Consider the following 27,257-nt stretch of genomic DNA (forward strand, 5'->3'; position numbering starts at 1 on the left):
GACATTAAAAAAATATATTAAAAAAATATGAGACTACAACATAATGTCGGGGTATACTCACCTTTGTGCTTTTTTCTCCCTACAAGGTGTCTCAAACTTTTGTTTCGAATAAAACACATGTTAAATTACAAAACCGTCTATTTTTTTCTTTCTAAAGATATCAGGGACATTCAAACAACAGCATGTTTACAAAACATAAGACTACAATATTATTCTGATGTATACTCACATTTGTACCTCGTTCTCCCTACAGGGTGTCTCAAACTTAACACAAGAAAAACATATTTTTTTCTTCCACCCGGTATAAGTACCAAAAATAAGTTTGAGTAAACCTTTGCACAACTGTGTAAATACTAAAGAAAAGGCTAAAATAAAAAAAATAGCGGAATCCGTCTGTTCGCGAAAAAATCAACTATGAAAATCAGCATAATTTTCTATATCCCTAACTTTTGACGAGCAGTTTACTTAGCTAGAATTATAGTTAGAATTTATACAGTAAAGTTATGTAAAACGAAATTGGATGGAGTATTCTGATGGAGTCATATTTATGATAGCATGTATTGACATTTTTTATTTCGTTGTTTTCACTGTTATTCTGCTCTTAACGTAGCAGTTTAAATTCTGATATGGACAATAAATAAATTTTTTCTACAACCGTGTTAAAAATGCAATTTTTAGCACTCCATACGAGCGTTAAAAATTCTACTTTAAGGCACTAGTGCTTTAAAATATTTTTAAGGCACTGCAGTTCGTATTGACCGTATAGACCATTTTGATGTAATGTCAAAAAAATATAAAAATGGAATGTCAGTCACGTTCAAGTAAAAGTTTTTGTAGATATTGTCCTGTAATTACGTTTGTAGAAAAAATATTGTATGATATGCGTGTTAAAAAGTACATTTTTAAGGCACTCATGTGAATTGCAAAATTCGCTATCGCTCATTCTGCAAACTCTCACATGCGTGCCTTAAACGTGTACTTTTAAAACTTATATCATAAATAACTATTATATCACAATAAATTGGTTTGTTTTTTTTTAGTATGCAAAAAACCCCAGCACTTTTCTTATTTCGTATGTAAAAGTGTTTTCAGTTAAATTGGTTAAAATTTTGCAGATATGTAGCTTTGGTCATGCTGATCAAAAGTTCTCACCACACCAAGACTCAGAAATCAAATGTTTCACTTACAGAGCATCAAATCAATGTCGGTTATTAACCCACTGGAATAATATGTAGGGGAGTGCATATAGATTTTCACTTCGGAAAAAATCAAACAAGATAGAACTTTTTGTAACTTCATTAAGAAATGTTTAATAAACAACATATCAAAAAGTTCTACTCGAGAAGTGGGTGCTTCAGTTTTTATTAAACAAATGAACTGCGAAAATAGATGTTTTTTTAAATAACTCCGAAAATATAAATTTTTGAAAAAACTGACTTGGCTATTGAAAAATTCAGAAATTTTAACAAAAAAAACCTTATATAAAGATTTTTCTAAAATTAAATCTGTAGCTTCTATAATTTTTTATTTATAACGCTAAAGTCACCCTTCTCACAAAAATTGGCGGACTGTAAACTAGCGTACGGCGAAATGCACGGTTGAGTTATTTTAATGTAATTCTTTAACTAATCGATCAAATAATATTTTACAAATTGAACATGAAAGAAGAATACTTAAGCTATCTTAAAGTTATAATAAAAAGAAACAAAATGTATCGGCATAAGTACGGTGTGGGTTGAAAATGAGACTTACATGAATTTTGTTTAAAAATTATTTAAAAATGTGTAACTAATACAATTTCTTTTATAAAACTCAAAACTCTCAATTTTGCACAACTTACCTTTCAATCATTTTACTGAACGATTTTTCATTCAAAAATAATTTCAAAAATTTAATTCAAATGATACGACGTCTCAAAAAATGTAATTTTTGAAAACTTCATAGTTTTACAGAATTAACACGACTTTAAGTCGGTATTACTCAATTTTTAACAGATCTATTACAGCTTTATAGGTGTTTTTTTAAAGCTCAGGATGTAGTCTTTAAAATTCACTAATTTTTTTTACTTTAGAAATGAAATAAACTATTTCTTTTTGAGAAAATTAAGAAAGATAACAAAAATGTAATACAAAAACCAAAAATTACCAGCTAAAAAAATGTTTATACAAAGTGATCAAATCTTTTTTCTGTAAAACTTATCTAAAATACATTTAATAATAAGCTTCAACAATATTAAATGTTCAACAAAAATTTTTTTTTTTAGCTCTTATACAGTATGTCTGCGTAACTTGGAACCTATTGATAACTTTTTTATTATCAGTCTTACGAAAAAAGTTATTCTTTATAAAATACTCTGCATCGTATATAATCTAAGATGCAACCATCAAATATAAAATTTTATTAATTTTATACGAGGTATGTCAAAAAATATGAATTTTACTCAAGAGTAAAGTACCTTTATATTTCACAATATCAAAAATTGTTGTAAAAAAAGTTGTTTGTAATTATAGTCCGTTCTTTAACGGTAAAATATTGCAAAACCTCTAAATTTTAAAGAACCGCTTGGATTGACATGAAATTTGGTATACACATAGCTAATGTTTTAAATACCTAGGATGTTGGATAAACGAGACACTAAATCCGGATGAAGAAATTAAAACTCGTATAGAAATTGCAAGAGGAGCATTTATGAAACTTAGATCTATTCTGAGCAACTCTCAGCTGAACTTACAACTAAGAATCAAGTTCCTAAAATGTTATGTGTATCCTGTATTACTATATGGATGTGAAACCTGGATCATGAAGGTTAACATGATGAACAAATTAGAAGCCTTTGAAATGTGGTCATATCGTAGAATGCTCAGAATATCTTGGGTTTAACGCATTTCTAACACAGAAGTCTTAAACAGAGTAGGTCAAGGCGAGGGTGACTTAATGAAGATGATAAAAAAGAGAAAACTTGAATATCTGGGGCATATAATGAGAGGTAGCAGATACAGGATGCTGCAGTTAATACTCAATGGAAAGATCGACGGAAAAAGAGGAATTGGTCGAAAGAAATATTCATGGCTCCGAGCCCTTCGTCAATGGACTGGCTTATCAGCAGATCAATTGTTACATGCCGCACAAGATCGAGAACGATATCGGCAAATTGTTATGGAAGCTACCCACGCCTAAAAATTTGGGCAAGGTACTTAAAGAAGAAGATAGTGTGCTTTTGCCCTGGGGTGGTTTTCACCCCCTCTTGGGGGTGAAAAAATATTCGTCCAAAGAAAGTCAGGAAATGGATAAACTGGCTAATTTTAAGTAACTTTTGTTCTATAGAGTTTTTTCACTAAGTCAATACATTTCCGAGTTATTTAGCAGTAAATATATGTTCATTTTTTCAACAAAATAACCACGCTTTTATACGGTTTTTCGCAAATAACTCAAATAGTAAGTATTTCGTCGAAAAAAGATTTTTAGTAAAAATATAGTCTATAAAAAATTTTAAAAAATGGTGTATATATTACGTCTCTACACCTAGTAGAAGCAGAGTTATAGCTATTGAAAAATAGGTTCATATTCGCCAAATTCCAAATGGAATACTTTAACGTGAAATAACCCAAAAATGAAGCACGTCTCGGGGAAAACTCATTACAACTTATTTAAAGTGTTTTAAAAAAGCTTCATTTTTGTTTTATAAAAAAAATTCTAGCATCAAAATTAAACAAGTTACGCTCAAAATAAAGTTAGTTCCTTTTGGTTTTGGTAAAAAAATCGAGAAAATCACCCCCTAATTAGTATCTTAAATGAACTTAATCGTTACGACTTGTGTATATATTTTTTATATGATCTGTAAGTTTCATCGGTTCAAAGTCTTTATTATTGAAAGGGCTGTAGTTAAAAGGGGTTGAACGAGTCACTGATCACGAATGTATGCAATTTAGAAACACCAAATCTCAATCAATTTTTGTCTAAGAGAAAAACAAAAAAATACATGATATTCAGAAAAGCAAATCTGACTTTTTTTGTTTTTCGAGATTTTTGGTATCTCTAACAATTTTCAAGTTATTTTGAAAAAAAAAGCATATGTTTCAAAATTTAAATTTTTAAAAATTTTACTTTGAAACTAAATTTTTTCAAAATTAAGCATTTTGAATCGATGAAACTTACAGATCATATAAACACAACATAAGTAAAATAATTTGTGGAGCGGTAACGATTAATTTCATTCAAGTTGCTAATTAGGGGGTGGTCTTCCCGATTTTTTTTGCAAAAACAAAATGGACCAACTTTATTTTGAGCGTAACTTGCTTAAATTTAATGCTAGAAACTGTTTGTAAAAACAGAAATAAAGCTTTTTTTAAATACTTTAAAAAAGTTATAATGGGTTTTTCCCAAAAAGTGCTTAATTTTTTGGATATTTCACGTCGAAATATTCTATTTGAAATTTGGTGAATATGAATATATTTTTCATTGGCTATAACTGTGGTTCTACGAGATCCAGAGACCTAGCGTGTACACCATTTTTTTACTTTTTTATAGGCTATATTTTTACTAAGAACGTTTTTTTTCGACAAAATACTTACTTTTTGAGTTATTTGCGAAAAACCGTCTAAAAATGTGGGTATTTTGTTAAAAAATGAACATATTCACTCGCAAATAACTCGAAAAGTGTTGACTTAGCGAAAAAGCTCTATAGAACAAAAGTTACTTAAAATTGGTCAGTTTATCCATTTCCGGACTTATTTTGGACATATATTTTTTCACCCCCAAGAGGGGGTGAAAGTCACCCCCAGGACAAAAGCACACATCGGCACAATATCACTTTTTTTCTTTGACATGTAAGCTATACGTATGCCAAATTTCATGTCAATCCAAGCGGTTCTTTAAAATTTAGAGCAAAAACCGTGAAAGAATGGACTATTAAAAAATATGTTTCAGTATTCAACTACATCTTTCTAATTAAAATATTGTGAATAATAAAGGCACTTTACTCTTAAGAAAAATTCATATTGTTTACGTACCTCGTATAAAACTGAAAAAGTTTGATATTTGATGGTTGTATTATAGATTTTAGACCAAGTGGAGCATTTTATGAAGAATAACTTTTTTTTCGTAAAATTGATAATAAAATAGTTACAATAATTCTAATAAAATGATGATGGGTATCCGTAATTCGAGAAAAAATTGAAAAAAAATTTTTCGATTAGAATAATGTAATTGTATATTAAAACATAGTTTTTAATTTCAAACAACTTTTCATAATAGCATTTTTTGATATTTTGGAATAAAAAGGTAGTTACTTTACTCATTAAAGAAATTCATATTTTGGACATAACTCATATAAAATTGATAAAATTTGATATCTGGTGGTTGAGTTTTAGATTTTTGACTATCCAGAGTATTTTATAAAAAATAACTTTTTTCGTAAAATTGATAATAAAAAAGTGTTGCATGTGGTTCCTGGCTACGCAAACATACTGTATAAGAGCTTCTGTATAAGAATTTTCAAATTGTAATGCCACATTCGGATTCAGCATAAAGGAAAAAATTCGTTATTTCGTAAGCCGGCGACTTTAAGTAGAAATCCCGAAACAGGTTGATTTTTCTTTTTAAATTTTGATTTTTTGGCTGATATAATATCATACTAGTGATGTCATCCATCTGGGTGTGATGTCGTAATCGATGATTTTTCTTAAGGTAGTGGATAGGTAGCCGGTACCGGTGACTTGTTCTGTAGCCGGTAGTTGCTTATTATTGGTCTAAATCAAGGGTATGTTTAGTTTAGGTTATGTTTATGTTTGCTTCGTATGCTCTTGTGTTTGTTTTGTTTAAAGTTTAAAGCATTGAATTAATTTAAAGGTTGAAAGACCAAAAGGACAAGATGTAACCGTAATTGGTTTACAAAAAAAGAAAATGAAAAGCCAATCCGATCAAGTTGAATTTAAAAAACAAACAGTTTCTAATCTCTTCTAATCTTGTTTCGGTATCAATTTTAAAACTATGGTAACTTGTGAAACATGTAAATCTATACAGGATCTTGTTCATACAAAAAGCAGAGTTTTGCCTTAAGAACTGCATCAATCAGGCAAATTTGATTATCTGTGATGGAGACTAAATTTTGGTTCTGCCGGGGTACAATAATAATCATAACTATTGTTACTTTTGAATTTTTTTAATAAAGTTTTACTTGATCTCTGAGTTAATTATTGTGATCTGTTTTATTACTTGTTCATAAAAATGCACAGTGCTTGAAAATAATTATTTAAAATAAAATGCACTTATTTCGCACAATCATTGAAAATGTATAATGTAAATGCAGCTATTTTGTATAATTTTCGTAAGGAATACACATGCTAATACATCATTACCTAATGTATTACCAGTACCGGCAACCAACTTATTGACCGGTAGTTCCGCCCACTTAATTGCTTAACCAATAAAAGTCAACTACCGGCTACGGAAGAAGTCACTGTTACCGGCTACCTATCCACTGCCTTTTCTTAATGTGAATAATAGGGGTCGTGTGCTAGATCATTTGTTTGAAAATTTGAGAATAAGTAGTGGATAGTCCAAGGATCAAAATCTATATGATGCCGAAAGGCGCTTTTACCATGGGGGTGGTTGCCATCCCATCTCGGGGTGGACATTTTTTTATATTTTGACCGCAAAAGTTGGTAAAAACATTCATTCTAAGCAAAAAACGTTTTATACACTTTTTTGATAAAATTAATAGTTTTCGATTTATTCGCTATCGAAAGTGTTCTAGTTTTATATCTAAAATTAATGTTTTTAATAAGTTTTCTGCTAATAACTCCAAAAGTTTTCGTTTTATCAAAACAACTTTAGCTAACAAAAATGTTCCTTTTAAAGATATAAGCAAAACCGTTTTTTTATTTTCTTTAAGACCAATACTACATAGTAATCGAGCTATACTTTATTATATGTTAGCTCTTATTAGTCAAATGCTAGATATTGTAGTTTCAAAGTCAAAAGACGGGAAAATTATGTATTTTTCGAGAATAACCTGTTCAAACTAATTTAAAGTATTTAAAAATATCTATCTCCAGAAATAAAAAAAGTCTCCAGCTCAAATATTTTTAATGAAAAGAATGACAGTCTCTATTTTTTTTTTTTTCAGCGAAAATGTTATCGGAAGCAACCTTCTAATCACCACCCTAATTAAAATTAGTCATTGACCTTATTTGGTCTTCTTTATTTATGTATTATTAATAGGTTCTAGAAGTTTTACCTGCTTAGAATAATTAGTTTTAAAAAAATGGAGTTAAAACGAATAACGGATGTTTTTAGTTTGGAAAAAAATGGATTTTTTTTTTCAGAATAGAAAGATTAGCATCAGAGATGCGAAAAAATGTTTAAATATAAAATTGTAGCTTATCTAATTCTTAAGAACCTGGTTTGCAAAAATTTTTTTCTACGGCAAAAATTGAGTGAGCTATTATTGACAATTAAAACTTGTAATAACATGCAAAAACCAACTTTACCAACCCTTTCAAAGTCATCTCTTTTTGTGACTGAGGATTTTAAAAAGATTTAATATTCATAGACTTATAGATCTTGTAAAAACCTACAAAATTCTTGTTTGCCAAACTTTCTAAGATAAATAATCAAAAAGTTACGGTTAAAAAATCAATATATTTTATTGAAAAAAAAAGGAGAAAGCCTATTGGAAGCATAAAAATGTGAGTTAGCGGTGTTTTTAGTCATTGGTCTTATGATTAGTTTTTAAAAAAACTGGAGTTTTAAATTTTAATTTTAAATGCAGTGAAGTTGCCCACATTGAATATGTTGGCATGTTTTCGGGTACTTACTTCAGGTGACTCAATTAATTACGCGACTCGAGGGCATCTACACTATCTACAGTCAGCTGTTTGTTTCTTAAATTGGCGCAAAAATTGGTAAAAACGAGCAATATAGTGTGATGGATTACCCTACGTTCTCTAAATACCTCAGCATACAATCGTCGAACTTATCGACCGTTTTCATTACTTCAACCATAGACAAAATGCATGCCTGACAACGTTACATTTGAAAATTTTTTAAATTTTCATTCTTTTCGATAAGAGAAGAAAATTTTGATCAATTACTAATAATAATGCTAGTAAAAGTAATTGCATCGAAAGCAAAAAATATAACTGTCATGTAAGCAAATTATTAAGAAATAATTTGCAAAGGGAATAACAGCGACCTCTGTTAAAAGCAAAAAGAAATCTAAAGAACCAGAGAACTAAAGATTTCTTACACTACGGAACAAAATTCTGGTTACACCTAAATCAGAGTCTTCCACAATTTACAAGACATGCAGACGATAAATGGAAAGACATGGGGAATCTACAATATGCATTCCACGGCTCGACTATTTATCTAGGACAAATTCCAACGAATTTTGATTCCTAGTACTCAATTTGTGAGTAAACGAAGGTAATGAAAGACAGTCAAAGACTTAATTTCATTTCACAGACCACCACCATCTGTTTATATACATTTCATCCTTTTGGAATTCTCAGAACAGCCAGTGGTGTGCTCTGAACAGAAACCAAATCTAAAATGTAACCAAATTATTTTTTAATAATTTCGTATACCGGGTGGTGAATTGGAAAACGGGCCATAGGAAACTCAATGTAAAATTCTTAAACTGTTGAATTCCTGCTTCCCTAATTATTTTACTTCAAAAGACATTGGAAACTCAAAAATGAATAACCATTTTCAATGAAACTATTTTCACATTAGAAACTATTTGAAGATGATTGAAATCTGTATTGAAAACAACAAATTCCAAAATTTTGTAAGAATGTAATACATTTTTCAGATTTTCAGCCCAAAATTAGGCCACACACAGTGCAATAATGTGTCACAATGAAGTTATTATTTTCATATTTTTAAATTACCCTAAAATAAGATACCCTCAGTTGCGGAGAAAGTATTAATAATAAAGATTTTTATTCAGTCAATGGTGTGAGCGCTGTCAGTTAAATAGTAACGTGTGGCCTAACTTTTACACACATACCTACTACGGTGGCAAATGTATTATATTTTTCAAAATTTTGGAATGCCTTTAAATCGTAGAATAATTTTAACTTTTGATTTTAATACAGATTTCAATTCTCTACAAATATTCTCTCATGACTTTTGATGTAAAATAATTAGGCAAGCAGGAATTCAACAGTTTAGAATTTTACATTGAGTTTCATATGGCCCGTTTTACGATTCACCACCCGGTATACGTTTTTACATACAGTTTTAACTTTACATTTAACAGTTGGACATTTAACAGTTGCATTGTGTATTTCTTACTATTGAGTAAAAAAAGCGTTTTAACCTATATATCCTTGACTTTTAATTTTACTATTTAGTCCATTCTTTCACGGTTTTTGCTCTAAATTTTAAAGAACCACTTGGATTAACATGAAATTTGGCATACGCATAGCTTACATGTCAAAGAAAAAAAGTGATATTGTGCCGATGTGTGCTTTTGCCCTGGGGGTGACTTTCACCCCCTTTGGGGGTGAAAAAATATAAGTCTAAAATAAGTCCGGAAATGGATAAACTGACTAATTTTAAGTAACTTTTGTTCTATAGAGCTTTTTCGCCAAGTCAACACTTTTCGAGTTATTTGAGAGTGAATAAGATCATTTTTCAACAAAATAACTACATTTTTAGACGGTTTTTCGCAAATAACTCAAAAGTAAGTATTTTGTCGAAAAAATTGTTTTTAGCAAAAATATAGCCTGTAAAAAATCAAAAAAATGGAGTACACGTTAGGTCTCTGGACCTCGTAAAACCAGAGTTATAGCCAATGAAATATAGATTCATATTCACCAAATTTCAAATAGAATATTTCGAAGTGAAATATCCAAAAAATTAAGCACTTTTTGGGAAAAACCCATTATAACTTTTTTAAAGTGTTTAAAAAAAACTTTATTTATGTTTTTTAAAAGTTTGTAGCATTAAATTTAAGCAAGTTACGCTTAAAATAAAGTTGCTTTTGTTTTGGCAAAAAAAATCGGGAAGACCGCCCCCTAATTAGCAACTTATATGAAATTAATCGTTACCGCTCCACAAATTATTTTACTTATGTTGTGTTTATATGATCTGTAAGTTTCATCGATTCAAAGTGCTTATTTTGAAAAAAATTTGGTTTTAAAGTAAAATTTTTAAAAACTTTAATTTTGAAAAATATGCTTTTTTTCAAAATAACTTAAAAATTGTTAGAGATACCAAAAATCTGGAAAAACAAAAAAAGTCGGCATTGCTTTTCTGAATATCATGTATTTTTTTGTTTTTCTGTTAGACAAAAATTGATTGAGATTTGGTGTTTCTAAATTTGCATACATTTGTGATCAGTGACTGGTTCAATCCCTTTTAACAACAGCCCTTTTAAAAATAAGGACTTTGAACCGATAAAACTTACAGATCATATAAACAATACATACACGAGTCAAGAAACTTGTGAAGTCGTAACGATTAAGTTTATTTGAGATACTAATTAGGTGGTGATTTTCCCGATTTGTTTTCCAAAAAAAAAATAGGACTAACTTTATTTTGAGCGTAACGTGTTTACTTTTGATGCTAGAAATTTTTTTTATAAAACAAAAATGAAGATTTTTTTAAACACTTTAAATAAGTTGTAATGAGTTTTCCCCGAAATGTGCTTCATTTTTGATTATTTCACGTTAAAGTATTCCATTTGGAATTTGACGAATATGAACCTATTTTTAATTAGCTATAACTCTGCTTCTACTAGGTATAGAAACGTGATATATACACCATTTGTTTTTAATTTTTTACAGGCTATATTTTTGTTCTGAATGTTTTTTCGACAAAATACGTACTATTTGAGTTACATATTTGCAGAAAACCGTCTAAAAGCGTGGTTATTTTGTTGAAAAAATGAACATATTCACTGGTAAATAACTCGGAAATGTATTGACTTAGTGAAAAAACTCTATAGAACGAAAGTTACTTAAAATTAGTCAATTTATCAAATTCCGGACTAACTTTGGACGAATACTTTTTCACCCCCAAGAGGGGGTGAAAAGCACCCCCGGGGCAAAAGCACATATCGGCGCAATATCACTTTTTTATTTGACGACTTGTTAGCTAGGTGTATGCCAAATTTCATGTCAATCCAAGCGGTTTAAGAACGTACTAATTGTTCTGAAGCTTCTTTCTTGTGGCGTCTTAATGCAATTCACTACTTTTGCTGGAAATAAACCATAATTTTACTTATTAACGTTTAGATTTAAACTTCGGAAATCGTTCTCAAAATACAAAACATTAATAAATAATATGCGAAGTAGAAATCGAAACGTCAAATAAACTTAATTTTAAAGTAAAATTGTGGCTTATTCCCAACAAAAATAGTAAATTTAATTAAACCATTAGCATTTTTGTCCATTAATGTCTATTATAGAATTTATATTTGTATAATTGAAATTTTTTACTCTTTGTTCTGCCAACAAAAAAATATTGAGATAGAATCAGCCTAGCTGATTGCCATAACTCTTTGTAGACATTAACTTACATGAGTTTTGTAGATATGTACAATATTTCATAATATTAATTTCGACATGCCGTGTCTACTTGAAAACAAATTTTACCTCATTATTTAAACTTAAATAAGCATTACAGTTTATGGCGTTTTATTATGTTTTGTTTTGTAAAATTTTTATTATATTCGGGCAAATATTCAAATATTGTTTAATCGCACATTTTAGAAAAACATTTACAGTCTCTGTGTAATAAGAAAATATTAAATATGTATAAATTTTATACAGGGTGGTCCGTAAGTCATTATACAAAAAGAAACAGTAGATTTTACACTCTAAAATATTACGATTTAACCCAACTTACTTTAATAAAATGTTGATATTAAGAAGGATAGAGGATGGTAAAGTTGAAATTTAAAATTTAATTTTTCGTCATAACTTTCATGTTTATGCAGATTTATTTACAAAAATTTATAAGTAGAGGTTTTGAGTATGAGGAATTATAGTTTAATGCATAATTTTGATGTATCTCATAGAGGACGCCACATATGCCACATATTTGCTTCGAGTTAACACTATTTTTCTGATAAAATATTAAAGATACGATATTTCAATAAAAAAAGGTATACTTGTTAATAGCTTCAAAACTGAACAGTTTTCGAGATAATCGCATTTTACAAATCAGCTGCATAACTCTGTTTAACGCAATTATTCCAGGCGATGAAGGAAAAGTAGAAAAAAACATCAATGCTTATAAATTTTGGTATGGAATACCTTCAACTAAAGTTAATAGTTTCCAAAACATTAAAGAAAAAATAGTATACGCTATTATTTTTTTACATACATCATTAAGATAATTAATAATCTGTTATTGGATTTGACATCAAACATTTTACATTTCATATTAAGAGGAAATTAACATTTTGACGCCTGTCAAAGTTTTCAATGTATTTTAAATGTATAATTTTTTTTGAATCCTGAGAAAACTAATAAATATTTTTTGAAAAATTTAAACGCAGAATGAAAGATTACTTTATTACCGAGGGCCGAAAGTCCCTTAGAATGAATAAAAAGTTTCTTTTGAATGAGATATTTGAAATTAAAAATCACACTACATTTTCTCTTAGTTTTTAACCCCTGTAACTTATTAAAATAAACATTATAGAAGTTTTCAGGGACTTTCGGCCCTCGGTAAGAACGTAACCTTTCATTATGCGTTTAAATTTTTCAAAAATACTTATTAGTTTTCTCAGGCTTCGAAAAAAATGAATCCCCATTTAAATACCATTGCAGCCGAAAATACGTACCCATCCCCTTAAATTAAAGTCATAATAATATCATATTTTATTTTCAATTGAAATTAAGAAATAGTTTAACCGAATACCATAAAACTTTTTATCAAAGTAAGTGTTCGATATGTCCACCATTTTCTTCAATGCATTTATCAATGCGTTCCATAAAAGATCGTCTCATATTAAATAGCATCATTGGTTGAAAAGAAACAGCTGCAGCATTTATTTCTTCCCAAAGTTGGTTGCGAGTGTTTATGACATTCTTGTAGACATGTTGTTTCATTGCTCCCCATACACCAAAATCGAGCGGATTAAATTCTGGGCTACGTAGTTGCCAAGGAAAATGACTACCACAACCAATCCAGCGTCCAGGAAAGTTGTTATCTAGGTATGTTCTCACTGCTCTCGTATAATGTGGTGGTGCACCATCTTGCGTGAACCACATATTTGCCTTAAGTTTAATGGCAAATCTTCAAGCAAATCAATAAAATCATTTTGTAAAAAATGCAAATAGTATCACGACTATCACCATTCAAATTACGAGGTAACTCGCATGGCGAGCCTAAAAAATAATTTCCAATGATTCCACACCATACGTTTATTTTGAATTCATGATGAAAATGCCTTTCTCTTTTAACATGAGGATTTTCAATATCCCAGGAATGATTGTTCCTTAAATTAAAAACCCCACGCGGCGTGTGAATGTAGCTTCAACCGTAAATAATATTCTATCGACGAAGGAGTGGTCAAGATTTTGCCTGTTTCGGATATCATTTGCAAATCTGCATTATAGATTTTGCAGCTTTTATCTTTTTGCAAATCTTTTAAGCTGCTGAAAAGACAATCTAAATTAAGACTGTACATGTCAATTATTCGCCCAGTTGTTACATATGGGAGTGAAACATAGACTCTACATCAGCGAGAAATAAATAAATTGCTGATATTTGAAAGGAAAGTCCTCAGAATGATATTTGGTCCTCAAAGAGATGAATTGACAGGAGAGTGGAGAAGGCGCCGCAATGCTGAATTGGTGACTCTATATGGTACTGAAAACATCGTCAGACATATAAAAGCTAATCGGATAAGATGGGCAGGTCATGTAGTAAGATCAGAGAAAGACAGAGTGCTAAAGACAGTGTTCTTCGAGAGACCAGACGGTAGAAGATCAGTGGGCCGTCCCAGAAAAAGATGGAAGGATGATGTTGAAACCGATCTATCTAGGATTGGGGTACAACAATGGCAAATCGAAGCGCAAGATCGCAGACGATGGAGGGCCATAGTGGATGAGGCGAAGACTCACCCCGAGTTGTAAAGCCAGTCAAGAAGAAGAAGAATTATAGATTTTGTACAGGTGTAAAGTGGTAAGGGTGAAAATGCTCGCGGTGTAGGATTTTTAAAATTGAAGTTTTGCTGGTTCCTAACGCTGAAGATAAACGTCGTGTACTTACTTGAGAATCATCGTCAACGCGAACCATTACTTATCTTCTTGATCAGGCGTAATAATTTTCGGTCGGCCTAAACTGTCACGTTTAGGACGAAATGAACCACGTTCGCCTAAGTTCCGAAATAGATGTTGAAATGTTTGGTGATTAGGTTGCAGCCTGTCTGAATATCGTCTTAAATATTCCCTTTTCGCTGCACGCCCGTTAAAATATTGCTGACAATAAATAGCAATCATATCTCTCATATCGATATTTAAAAAATTATTATGCCTCGGCATTTTCTGCTTTTGTTTAATAAACCAAAATTAACTAAATATTACAAAAGTCACTCATTTATTGACACAATACTTATTTGAAGTTGTCAACATCATTAGTGACATTAGCCTACTATGGTAATGAAAAAATACTTATTTTAAGTTGCCAAAATCATTCGTGATATCAGCAAATATTTTATACACATAGATTTGGCCAACTCCGAAAAATAGCGTAACGCGGAGCAGTTCGGGTCGGTGGTCTATCTATCTCTCTCTACTGGCGCTTAGCTGTCTCTCTCTAGCATATTATGATGGCTGCCGCCTCTGTGTAACTGTCGTTCCATTACTCCCACCTCTTGGTAGATACGCTCACACTCGCACGACAGACAAAGATAGGTAGACCACCGTACTTGATATCGACGTTAAACCCCGATGCATTGTTTAGCATATCCCTAGCCAGATCTATTCTTGACATATTTCTGGATATCAGCCTATACTATGTTAAAATTTGCCGTAATGAATTAAATAAGAATGGAGTTGTCTAATGATGACATCCAAACTGGCTCTAAATGAAGCATTTATCAGGTATTCAGTGCTTTAACGCACAAATATCACAACTAAGAATTATTATGTAGCTGATTCCAATAACAGATTATTAATATTAGCTTAATGATGTACGTAAAAAAATAATAGCGTATACTATTTTTCTTTAATGTTGTGGAAACTATCAACTTTAGTTGAAGGTATTCCATACCAAAATTTATAAGTATTGATGTTTTTTTCTATTTTTCCTTCGTTTCCTGGAATAATTGCGTTAAACAGAGTTATGCAGCTGATTTGTAAAATGCGATTATCTCGAAAACTGTTCAGTTTTGAAGCTATTAACAAGTATACCTTTTTTTTGTTGAAATATCGTATCTTTAATATTTTATCAGAAAAATAGTGTTAACTCGAAGAGCAAAAAAGTTAAGCGCAAATTTATGTCAAATATATGTGGCATATGTGGCATCCTCTAAGAGATACATCAAAATTATGCATCAAATTATAATTCCTCATATAGTCCTGTCGCCAGGCGGGGTACAACGGCCTCCTTTATTCAGATGGACTTACCCAAGTTTTTTTCATATATTTTGACTTGTAGAATACGAATTTTTTGGGTAACAGTTGATCCGGATGTCGATAAGATTGTTATTGACCAAGAACTTGAGGAATTATATAACAGAGATAAGTAAAAAATGTTCTAACAAGTTTTCCCGTAGGATGCTCAGTTTTCGAGAGAAACGCGGTTGAACTTTCAAAAAATCGAAAAACTGCAATTTTTAAACCCGAATAACTTTTGATTAAAAAATAAAATAGCAATTCTGCTTAGCGCCTTTGAAAGTTCAAGTCAAATTATATTGGTTTTGATTATTTGCATTGCTAAAAATTTATTGTGTTATTGTTAAACAAAGCTACAAACACCTAGTGCGTGAGTGATGCTTTCTATGATTTCTCATTTAAAATCGAACGAGTAGGTAGAATAGGTACTAGTGCAATCGAGGCTATTTCTACGTAGCATGCGTTAAAACGCATGTAAAGGCACGGGAAACACCATGTGTTTATAGCTTTGTTAAACAATAAAAAAATAAATTTTTAGCAATGCAAATAATTAAAACCGATATAATTTGACTTAAACTTTCAAATGCGGTAAGCAGACTGGCTATTTTATTTTTTAATCAAAAGTTATTCGGGTTCAAAAATTGCAATTTTTCGATTTTTTGAAAGTTCAACCGCGGTTATCTCGAAAACTAGCCATCCTACGAAAAAAATTGTAGAAACATGTTTTGCTTAGAATGACCCAAAAAATACCAAAAAATGTTTTGTTTTGCGAGATATCGCGGTTATGTAATTCCTCAAGTTCTTGGTCAATAACAATCTTATCGACATCCGGATCAACTGTTACCCAAAAAATTCGTATTCTACGGGTCAAAATACATGAAAAAAACTTGGGTAAGTCCATCTGAATAAAGGAGGCCGTTGTACCCCCCTGGCGACAGGACTAATACTCATTATCTCTACTTATAAATTTTTGTAAATAAATCTCCATAAACATGAAAGTTATGGCGAAAAATTAAATATTAAATTTCAACTTTACCACCCTGTACCTTTCTTAATATCAACATTTTATTAAAGTAAGTTGGATTAAATCGTAATATTTTAGAGTGTAGAATCTGCTGTTTCTTTTTGTACAATTACTTAATTTATTTGTATACCCTGTATACAAAAAAAAAATTTAACGAATTACCACAATTATTTTATTTTAAATTTTATATACGAATATTTAAAGTTAAGAGTAAAGGCGCTACGTTTATCCCTACTTTTTCTGTCTTTGCACGGCAAATTACGTGTATAGTCGGTTCGCTAAACAAAGTACACACATATTCTTTTTTATTATATTTTGACTACAAAAATTGGTAAAACGAATAATTCTAATAGACCAGGGCGGATCTGTAAAAATATTAGTACATTTGGACGTTGAGAGGTGACTCAAATTTTTTTGCAGAAATTGCTTGAAAATAACTCAAATAATATTTGAGTTATCCTTCCTCTCAAAAATGGTTTAAATAATCAAAATGACAAAAAAGGAAGGAAAAATTAGATTTTTTTCTTCGTTTTTTGATTATAACTTTAAAAGTATTCATTTACGAGAAAAGTTGTACTGACATAAAAGTTGCGTAATTTAATTTCCTACAATATAAAATTGGTTAAGAATTTAAAAAATAGTCACCCTTGTTGCAAAATAGCAATAATTGCGAAAAAAACATACAAAAACAAGTATTCGCATTTTACGTTTTTCAGCCATTTATGCTACACTTAGGACCTTCATATTTCACTTAGAAATACTTTATGATACAGTAAAACAATACTGTAAATTTCATTAAGATCAGTTGAATAGATTTTGCAAAATAAATTTTGCAATCCAGCTTTCGCATAAAAAATTCATTTTTTCAAAATGTTACAGGACTAAAAATAAAGCAGATATCACGTTGAAATTTTTTGTGTATAGAAGTTTACTGTACCTTTCATTTGCAATTTTGCAAAATTAAAATCAATTAACTACCACGGCGTCAGGAATTTTTCTAAATAAACATTAATTATTGGTGCTACGCGCAGGACAGCGGATAGTTTGCTCTTATTGGGCATTCCAATGACCTTTGATAATGATTGATACATTTTAATTTTTATTACATTTCGATATAAATAAATAAATTTGTTTATTGCAAAATAAAAACACATACTCTATCCTCTGAAATAACACTTTTATTAGCAAAAACTTTATTGTTAATATATTTTAACTTATACTCTGGGCTAATTAGCAAAATTCATGGAAAAGTTATTTACCAGCAATTTTATTGCTGGAGTCGAATTATAAGATCCTATATATTAATAATATAGGTATGCAAAGTCCGCAGATAGTGTGCTACTTTTTTAATAAACAAAATGGCGCCGAAAAATCGTATTTTTTTCAATTATTGCTCTATAACTTTGAAGATTTTAACTTTACAACTAAAACACCTTAATAAAAATTCACCGCAATTAAATTCTGCATAGAGATATGTTTTTCACGATTTTTTTTGCTCCGACAAAAATTTTCCTCGGAAAATGCGGATTTTCCTAACAAAAACTCTAATTTTCAAATAAAGTTTTAGGTAAGTAATTACTAATCAATAATTAAATAACTTAGTGACATCAAAGCTTTCTTGGTATATATTGTAATTCCAGAAGCCGGTGAAAATTAAACGAATATTTTAGCAACAATTCAATTGTTAATTAACAAATTACGATCGCAATAACAACCAAAATAATCATGATACATTGATCAAACTTATAAAGATTATAAAGATGAGATGCTTATTTAATATTTTATCGACAAAATATAAATTTTTCTTTTTTTTGCATAATCTTTAAATTTTGAAAAAAAAATAGTTATAATACGCTGGTCCAATAAGTAAAGTACAAAGAAAGGTTATTTACCAGCAATTTTATTGCTGGAATCGAATTATAAGATCCTATATATTATTAATATAGGTATGCAAAGTCCGCATATAGTGTGCTACTTTTTGTATAAACAAAATGGCGCCGACAAATCGTATTTTTTTCAATTATTGCTCTATAACTCCGAAGATTTTAACTTTACACCAAAAACACTCAAATAAAAATTCACCACAATTTAATTCTGCATAGAGGCATGTTTTTCCCGATTTGCTCCGACGAAAATTTTCCTCGGAAAATGTGGGTTTTCCCAACAAAATCTCGAATTTTCAAATAAATTTTTTGGGCCAGTAATTATTTATCAATAATTATATAGCTTGGTCAAATAAAAGCTTTCTTGTTATAGATTATAAATTCAGAAGCCGGTAAAAATGAAACGAATATTTTAGCAACAATTCAATTGTTAATTAACAATTTACAGTCGCAATAACAACCAAAATAATCATGAGACATTGATCAAACTTAGAAAGATTATAAAGGTGTGAGGCCTATTTAATATTTTGTCGACAAAATGTAAATTTTTCATTTTTTTGCATAATCTTTAAATGTTTAAAAAAAATTGTTATAAACAAATTAACATTTCTCAGAAATTGTTTATTATATTTTAATTTAAAAAAATACTTAAAATGCGTATTTCGCAGGTCTTGAAAATGAATGCTTTAAAAAAATTTTCCAACCATTTGCAAAAAAGTTATGAAGCAGCAAAGTAAATATACGAAATCTCCGTTGTTTATAATTTGTTTTAATTGTTTCAAAGCTTAAAAGTGAGTCTATGGTACAACCTAATTACTCACAAAGAATGTCAAAAATTAGTGCAATGGTTATATTTTAATCAAAGATTAAAAATACTTTTTTTTGTAATTTTTAGCGCAAACGTAGGCCTGATACAGAGTCGGAGCTAAAATGTTCACTCGAAGCGACTGACACGCAGCATGCATTATTTATTAAAAGTGTACATCACGCGGCTGGTCGTCGCTCAGAGTGAAAATTTTAGCTACAGTACTGTGTTACTCTACTTTCGCGCGTGTAAATTACAAAAAAATATATTTATAATCTTTAATTAATATATAACCATTAAACTGAGAATCGATATTTTTTTGTAAATAATTAGCTTGTACTTTAAACTCACTTATACGCTTTGAAATAATTAAAAATATATATATATATATATATATATATATATATATATATATATATATATATATATATATAAACACAGTAGTAATCGTATGTTTATTTTGCTGTTTCATAACTTTTTTACAAATGGTTGCAAAAAAGTTTTAAAGCATTCATTTTAAAGATATTTAAAATGCGCATTTTAGCTATTTTTTAAAATTATAATATAATAAAAACTTTCTGAGAAACGTTAATTTGTTTATAACTATTTTTTTTAAACACTTAAAGATTATGCAAAAAAATAAAAAATTCATATTTTGTCGACAAAATATTAAATAGACATCTCATCTTTATAAGATTTCAAAGCTTGATCAGTGTATCATAATTATTTTGGTTATTATTGCGACCGCAAATTATTAATTAACAATTGAATTGTTGCTAAAATATTCGTTTAATTTTCATCAGCTTCTGGAACTATAATCTAAACCAAAAAGGCTTTTAAGTCACCAAATTATTTAATTATTGGTAGATAATTACTTATCTAAAACTTTATTTGAAAATTAAAGATTTTGTTGGGAAAACCCGCATTTTCCGAGGAAAATTTTCGTCGGAGCAGATCGGGAAAAACGCGTCTCTATGCAAAATTTAATCACGGTGAATTTTTATTTGAGTATTTTTGTTGTAAAGTTAAAATCTTCGGAGTTATAGAGCAATAATTGAAAAGAACACGATTTTCGTGCGCCATTTTGTTTATAAAAAAGTAGCACACTATCTGAGGACTTTGCATACCTATATTATTGATATATAGGACCTTATAATTCGATTCCAGCAATAAAATTGCTGGTAAATAACTTTTCCCAAAAATGGCCTATTCTCCGGTAATCAGCCCAGACTATTAGAGAATAAAAGTTTATTATTTTTAAACATATGCAATTGTTTAAACAATATTTCACAAACAATAATAAAATTAGTTTGATTTTTGTGGAATTAAAATATTAAAATACAACAAAATATAGAGTAAGAAAATAATATATTAGATAAAGATTGGAAGAAATTTTGGTGGAAATCAACTTGTGTGAATGGAACACCGCTGTCCTCCGCGTAGCACCAAAAATTAATGTTTATTTAAAAAATTTCCTAGCGCCGTGGTAATTAATCGATTTAAATTTTGCAAATTGCAAATGAAAGGCACAGTACACTTCTATAAGCAAAAAAAAATTCAACTTGCTATCTGCTTTATTTTCAGTCCTGTAACATTTTGAAAAAATGAATTTTTTTTGCGAAAGCTGGATTGCAAAATTTATTTATTAAAATCTATTGAACCGATCTTAATGAAATTTACAGTATTATTTTACTGTATCATAAAGTTTTTTCTGGGTGAAGTATGAAGGTCCTACGTATAGCATGAATGGTTGAAAAACGTAAAATGCGAATACTTGTTTTTGTATGTTTTTTTCGCAATTATTGCTATTTTGCAACAAGGGTGACTATTTTCTAAATTTTTTACCAATTCTATATTGTAGAAAATTTAATTACGCAACTTTTATGTCAGTAAAACTTTTCTCGGAAATGAAAACTTTTAAAGTTATAATCAAAAAACGACGAAAAAAGTCGAATTTTTCCTTCATTTTTTGACATTTTGATTATTTAAACAATGTTCCGGACCTTTTTGAGAGGGAGGATAATTCAAATATTATTATTTGATTTATTTTCGAGCAATTTCTGCAAAAAAATTTGAGTCACCTCTCAACGTCCATCTCAAAACAGATGCGCCCTGGACTATAAGCATAAAATGTTCTATACATTTTTTTGATAAAATTAATAGTTCTCGATTGATTCGCTATCGAAAGTGTTAGTTTTATATCAAAAAAATCAATGTTTTTAATCAGTTTTCTACTATTAACTCAAAAATTATTCGTCCTATCAAAACAACTCTAATTAACAAAAATGTACCTTTTGAAAAAATAAACGAAATGGTTTTTTTTATTTCCTTTTAGACTAATAGTCACCGAGCTATACTTTATTATAGGTTAGCTCTTCTTCGACAAATGCTAAATTTTGTAGTTTTCAAGTCAAAAGACGGGAAAACTATGCATTTTTCGAGAATAACTTGTAGAAACTATTTTAAAGTCTTTAAAAAGATTTATCTTTAAAAAAGTCTCTATCACAAAAACTGAGAGACTTGAAAAGAAAGTGAAGACTTGAAAAACTATTGTTTTCAGCGAGAAAGTGAGCGAAAAGAACCCCATAATTACCACCCTAATTAAAATTAGTCATTGGTTTTATGCAGTCTTCACTATTTAGGTATTATTAATAGATTGTAGAATTTCGACAGGCTTAGAATGATTAGTTTTTAAAAAAATTGAGTTAGAAGTGAATAACGAATTTTGGTGATTTGGTAAAAAATGCCTTTTTCCTCAGAATAGAAAGATTAGCATAAGAGATACGAGAAAATGTTTATATGTGAAATTGAAGCTTTTTTTCTTCCCAAGAAGCTGGATGCAAAAACTACCTTTACCAACCCTTTCAAAGTAACCCCTTTTTTAAAAGGATTTAATATTAATAGCCTTACAGATCTGGTAAAAACCTACAAAATGCTTTTTTACCAAACTTTTTAAGCTAAAAAATTAAAAAGTTACGGTTAAAAAACCAATTTTTTTTTGTATTGTTTTCTTGTATGGTGTACGTTATAAATTTATATACACGCATACATTGATTCATACTTTAGTCATGGAACCATAGAACACATACGAATACGTATATATACATGTTTGTGTATGCGTGCATCCGTAAATTCTAGGGGGGACGAATCTACTCTCGCAACGCCAGGTGAAAATTGAAACATTTTTGATGTGTTCATTTTTGTAAGTGGGTATCTTTTTCATATTGGAGGTGCTCGCCAGTATTTTTTAAATATCTTTGTGTATATTTTTTTACAAATCATTAAATATAAGTATGTAATGTACTATTATTTATTTATACCCCAGGCTGTGGGTGAAAAAACGTGATATAATTCAGGAATTTTTGAAACCTATCAGGTGTTGTAAAGAACGATGCCAGGAATAACTTCTACTAAAATGTGACCAAAAATATTGTGAGCTTTTTTTTATTGCGATTTTCATTTGTTACATTTGAAATTTTTAAAGATTTTTAATTTTGTAGCTTAGGATATTGATTTTAGAGAAAAACTTGTTAATAGAAAGTTGTAGTAAACTAAAATACCTACAATTTGAGCTATGGTAAGTTTAATCTAGTTTATTGGTTATTGCATAACAGCATGCGAAAAGTCCAAAATGGCCGTTTTTTACAATTGCGTTATTTATTGTACAAATTATTTTTTTTTTTTATTTTTTAAAGCTTTAAAATGAAGATCTTTCATTTCGAAACATAAAAAAAATTGTAAGACCGGATTAACGAATTTGTTGCTTAGATATTATAAATTGTTTATCCCAAGAGGTCAAATGTCGAAGGCTTTAACTTTTTGAAAAAAAAAATCGTAGAGTGTTGGTGAAACTTCCAGTCTCCTTCTAAAGAGTTATATTTCATATTTTGATGTAAATAAATGCGTAAAACATTTTTAAACCTCTAATTTTTGGGTTTGAAAATAAGGGGGCAAATTTCGTTATAAACATTTAGAGCAGAAGCAGCTCTGTTCATCCTATGAGCTTTTAACTTACAGATTATTGTTTCTAAAGACGAAACGAAGAATTATAAAAAAAATAAAAAATTTCTACGACCAACTGAAGCCGAGCTAAATGTTGGGTTTGAAAATAAGGGGGCAAATTTCGTTATAAACATTTTTAGAGATGAAGCGGCCCTGTACATCCTATGACTTATAAAAAATAAAAAAAATTTATAACCAACTGAAGCCGAGATAATTGTTTCTTTTTTCTTAAATCGTAGTGCCTTTATTTATAACAATTAAGAAATTATTTTAGAGTCATTGACTAAAGAAATACTTATATTATCTTAAAATAAAAATTATTATAAAATATAGTTACATTTAATTATTAAAAATTATTTTTAAAATCGGTGCTTTTGTGAGTGGCCGAATTTTGCAAATCGCCCGGCTCGCTTCAGATCCATGCACTCGGAAAATTTTTACGTAACTTCTATTAAATTTTGACCGAAAACAATTTGATAATATTATCATTATAATATACAGTCTATTTACCACTGTATTTGTGTTTCTTGAAGTTTCTTGATAAACTTTTATGTGTGAAATCTCATTTCTGAAGAAATAATATTACAAAAATGGTACATATATAAAATTGAAAATATATAACTATATTTTTAATTTTCTCATTGTTATATAAATATAATAATAATAATGTTACTTCTTAATATACAATATAAAACTTTTTCTTCTTGTAGTGACTATCCGTTTTGGATGTTGGCGACCATCATGGCAATTTGGCAAACCCCATTTGGAAATTGAGAACCAGGAAGGCGAAGGATTACCTTGCTAAAAAATTTACGTACGTCGTTCAACACAACAACTACAAATCATTTTAGAGCAGCTGTACCGACTTAGTGTGCAAGTACAGATTGCCACGATGGTCGCCAACATCCAAAACGGATAGTCACTACAAGAAGAAAAAGTTTTATATTGTAAAAATATTAAGAAGTAACATTATTATTATATTTATATAACAATGAAAAAATTAAAAATATAGTTATATATTTTCAATTTTATATATGTATCATTTTTGTAATATTATTTCTTCAGAAATGAGATTTCACACACAAAAGTTTATCAAGAAAAACAAATACAGTGGTAAATAGACTGTATATTATAATGGTAATATTATTAAATTGTTTTCGGTCAAAATTTAATAGAAGTTACGTAAAAATTTTCCGAGTGCGCCAATTTGAAGCGGGCCGGGCGATTTGCAAAATTCGGCCGCTCACAAAAGCACCGATTTTAAAAATAATTTTTAATAATTAAATGTAACTATATTTTAAAATAATTTTTATTTTAAGATAATATAAGTATTTCTTTAGTCAATGACTGTAAAATAATTTCTTAATTGTTATAAATAAAGGCACTACGATTTAAGAAAAAAGAAACAATTATCTCGGCTTCTGTTGGTTATAGAAAAGTTTTATTTTTTTATAAATCTTCGTTTCGTGTTCAGCAACAATAATGTGTAAGTTAGAAACTCATAGGATGTACAGGGCCGCTTCAGCTCTAAATGTTTATAACGAAATTTGCCCCCTTATTTCCAAACCCAACATTTAGCTCGGCTTCAGTTGTTCGTAGAAATTTTTTATTGAAGTTATACTTCTTTACCGGCGATAGAGGGTGAATTTTTATATGTTAAAACCTATCAGCCCGACGCGTGCGCATTATAACTTTGTTCTGATTGGATGTTCAAATGACATGTCAAAAATTATTCCAAATGGCGGCTGTGGCACAGCTGTACACTAGGTTCGCTTTCAAGATGCAGTAGAAATATAAATAAACAAACCAAGACACGTTAAATGCCACTAGGAGCACAACCGGATCATAATTTACAATGTATATACATTGTACATTCCAAATCATGATTTCCAAAGTTTATACATTGTAAATTATGATTCGGAAGTGCTCCTAGTAGCATTTAACGTGTCTTGGTTTGTTTATTTTCTACTGCATCTTGAAAGCGAACCTAGTGTAGTTTGATTATTTATGGTTGTTGCGTTTTGAAATTTGTGTGAAAAGAAACAAAGTTAGTTAATAGTTATACTGCCTTTTTAAATAGTTTTCATATACCTATATTTTTGGACTTTTGGACTATTTTGGACAAGGAAAACTCATTCTAATTTGGTAAGTAGTTTTTATTATAATCATATTGTAATTAAACATTTGGATTAGGTTGGAATACATACATTTATTTTCTCAAGAATGGGGATTTTAGAGAGAAATCCCAAATTAGGTCCGATTTTTATTTTTAAATTATGATATTTTGGCGTAGATTTATTTATCTAGTAGGTATGTAATGCTTTGATTTACATACATACTTAATTTGATTACCAACAAAAGTTCTACCAATTTTCATCTAATATATTGTTTTCTTACTGTTTTGTTATTTAATATTTTCTTCCACAAGATTTAAACTACATAATTTAATTACATATATATTTAAAACAACTGTCAAACAGTAAAACGTTCAGTTATCCTATTTTTCCACATGAGAAATAATGTGGGATTGGACGAGTGAGTCTAGGCTTCGATTACGAATCAAAGCGGCATGAAGTTCACGGGTTCGATTCCCGATGCAAGTTTTTATTTTTTTTTTATTTTTTTTACATTTTATGATTGTAAGTAAATATTTATTATATAATTTTTTTTTTCAGAGAATGCGTATTTAAAATTTTTGCCAACAATTATCGTTCAGAAATAATTTTTTCTTTGTGGCATTTTTCAATGTGTTTGTGTGCGTTTTATTCTTTAATTTTTTAAAATTTTTGGTATTGTCTTAAAAATCACATAATATGTAGTAGAAGTATAACTTCTTACGTGCGTACAAAAGTACACACACATTCTTTTTTTTATATAATTCTTCGTTTCGTCTTCAGCAACAATAATCTGTAAGTTAAAAACTCATAGGATGTACAGGGCCGCTTCAGCTCTAAATGTTTATAACGAAATTTGCCCCCTTATTTTCAAACCCAAAAATTAGAGATTTAAAAATGTTTTACGCATTTATTTACATCAGAATATGCAAACAAAACTCTTTAGAATGAGATTGGATGTTTCACCAACTCTCTACGATTTTTTTTCAAAAAGTTATAGCCTTCGACATTTGACCTCTTGGGATAAACAATTTATAATATCTAAGCAACAAATTCGTTAATCCGGCCTTTCAATTTTTTTTATGTTTGGAATTGAAAGATCTTCATTTTAAAGCTTTAAAAAATAAAAAAAAATAATTTGTACAATAAAAAACACAATTGTAAAAACCGCCATTTTGGACCTTTCGCAGGCTGTTTTGCAATAACCAATAAACGAAATTAAACTTACCATAGCTCAAATTATAGGTTTTTTAATTTACTACAACTTTCTTTTAAAAAGTTTTTCTCTAAAATGAATATCCTAAGCTGCAAAATTAAAAATCTTTGAAAATTGCAAATTTAACAAATGAAAATCGCAATAGAAAAAAAAGCTCACAATATTTTTGGTCACATTTTAGTAGAAGGTATTCCTGGCATCGTCCTTTACAACACCTGATAGGTTTCAAAAATTCCTGAATTATATCCTGAAATCGACCTATTTTTCACCCACAGCCTGGAGTATTAATGTATTTAAGGTATTTAGGGTATCAAATCATTGAAAGATGTGGGTAGATTGGACATATCTACTTATTCAAGCACTTTGAACTAAAACAAAAAGTTACTATAAAAATTTATACCATGCCAATCAATACACTCCAGAGTATGCAAGGTTCTGAAGCTGTTTTCTTGTGCCGCATTGAGCCACAATTGTAGGTGTAATAAAAATTAAATTTCTTGATTAACTATTGTTTGACGTTTCCTTTTCCATACCGGACATCATCCTCAGTCCTCAGAAATTAAAAAGAAAATTTGGTTTGATAATACTAGGAACATTTTATAACCTGGTGAGATTTTCCCAGTTCTGAATAA

The 27,257-nt window shown here is 29.5% G+C and overlaps 1 protein-coding gene across 2 annotated transcripts in view; it reads right to left on the reverse strand.

Annotated features, from left to right (window-relative positions):
* LOC114334644 (disheveled-associated activator of morphogenesis 1) overlaps positions 1-27,257 on the reverse strand; it is a 951,114-nt gene that overhangs the window by 687,652 nt on the left and 236,205 nt on the right. The window lies entirely within an intron of this gene.

The sequence above is a fragment of the Diabrotica virgifera genome, chromosome 5 (assembly GCF_917563875.1).
Source record: "Diabrotica virgifera virgifera chromosome 5, PGI_DIABVI_V3a".
NCBI classification, from domain to species: Eukaryota; Metazoa; Arthropoda; class Insecta; order Coleoptera; family Chrysomelidae; genus Diabrotica; species Diabrotica virgifera.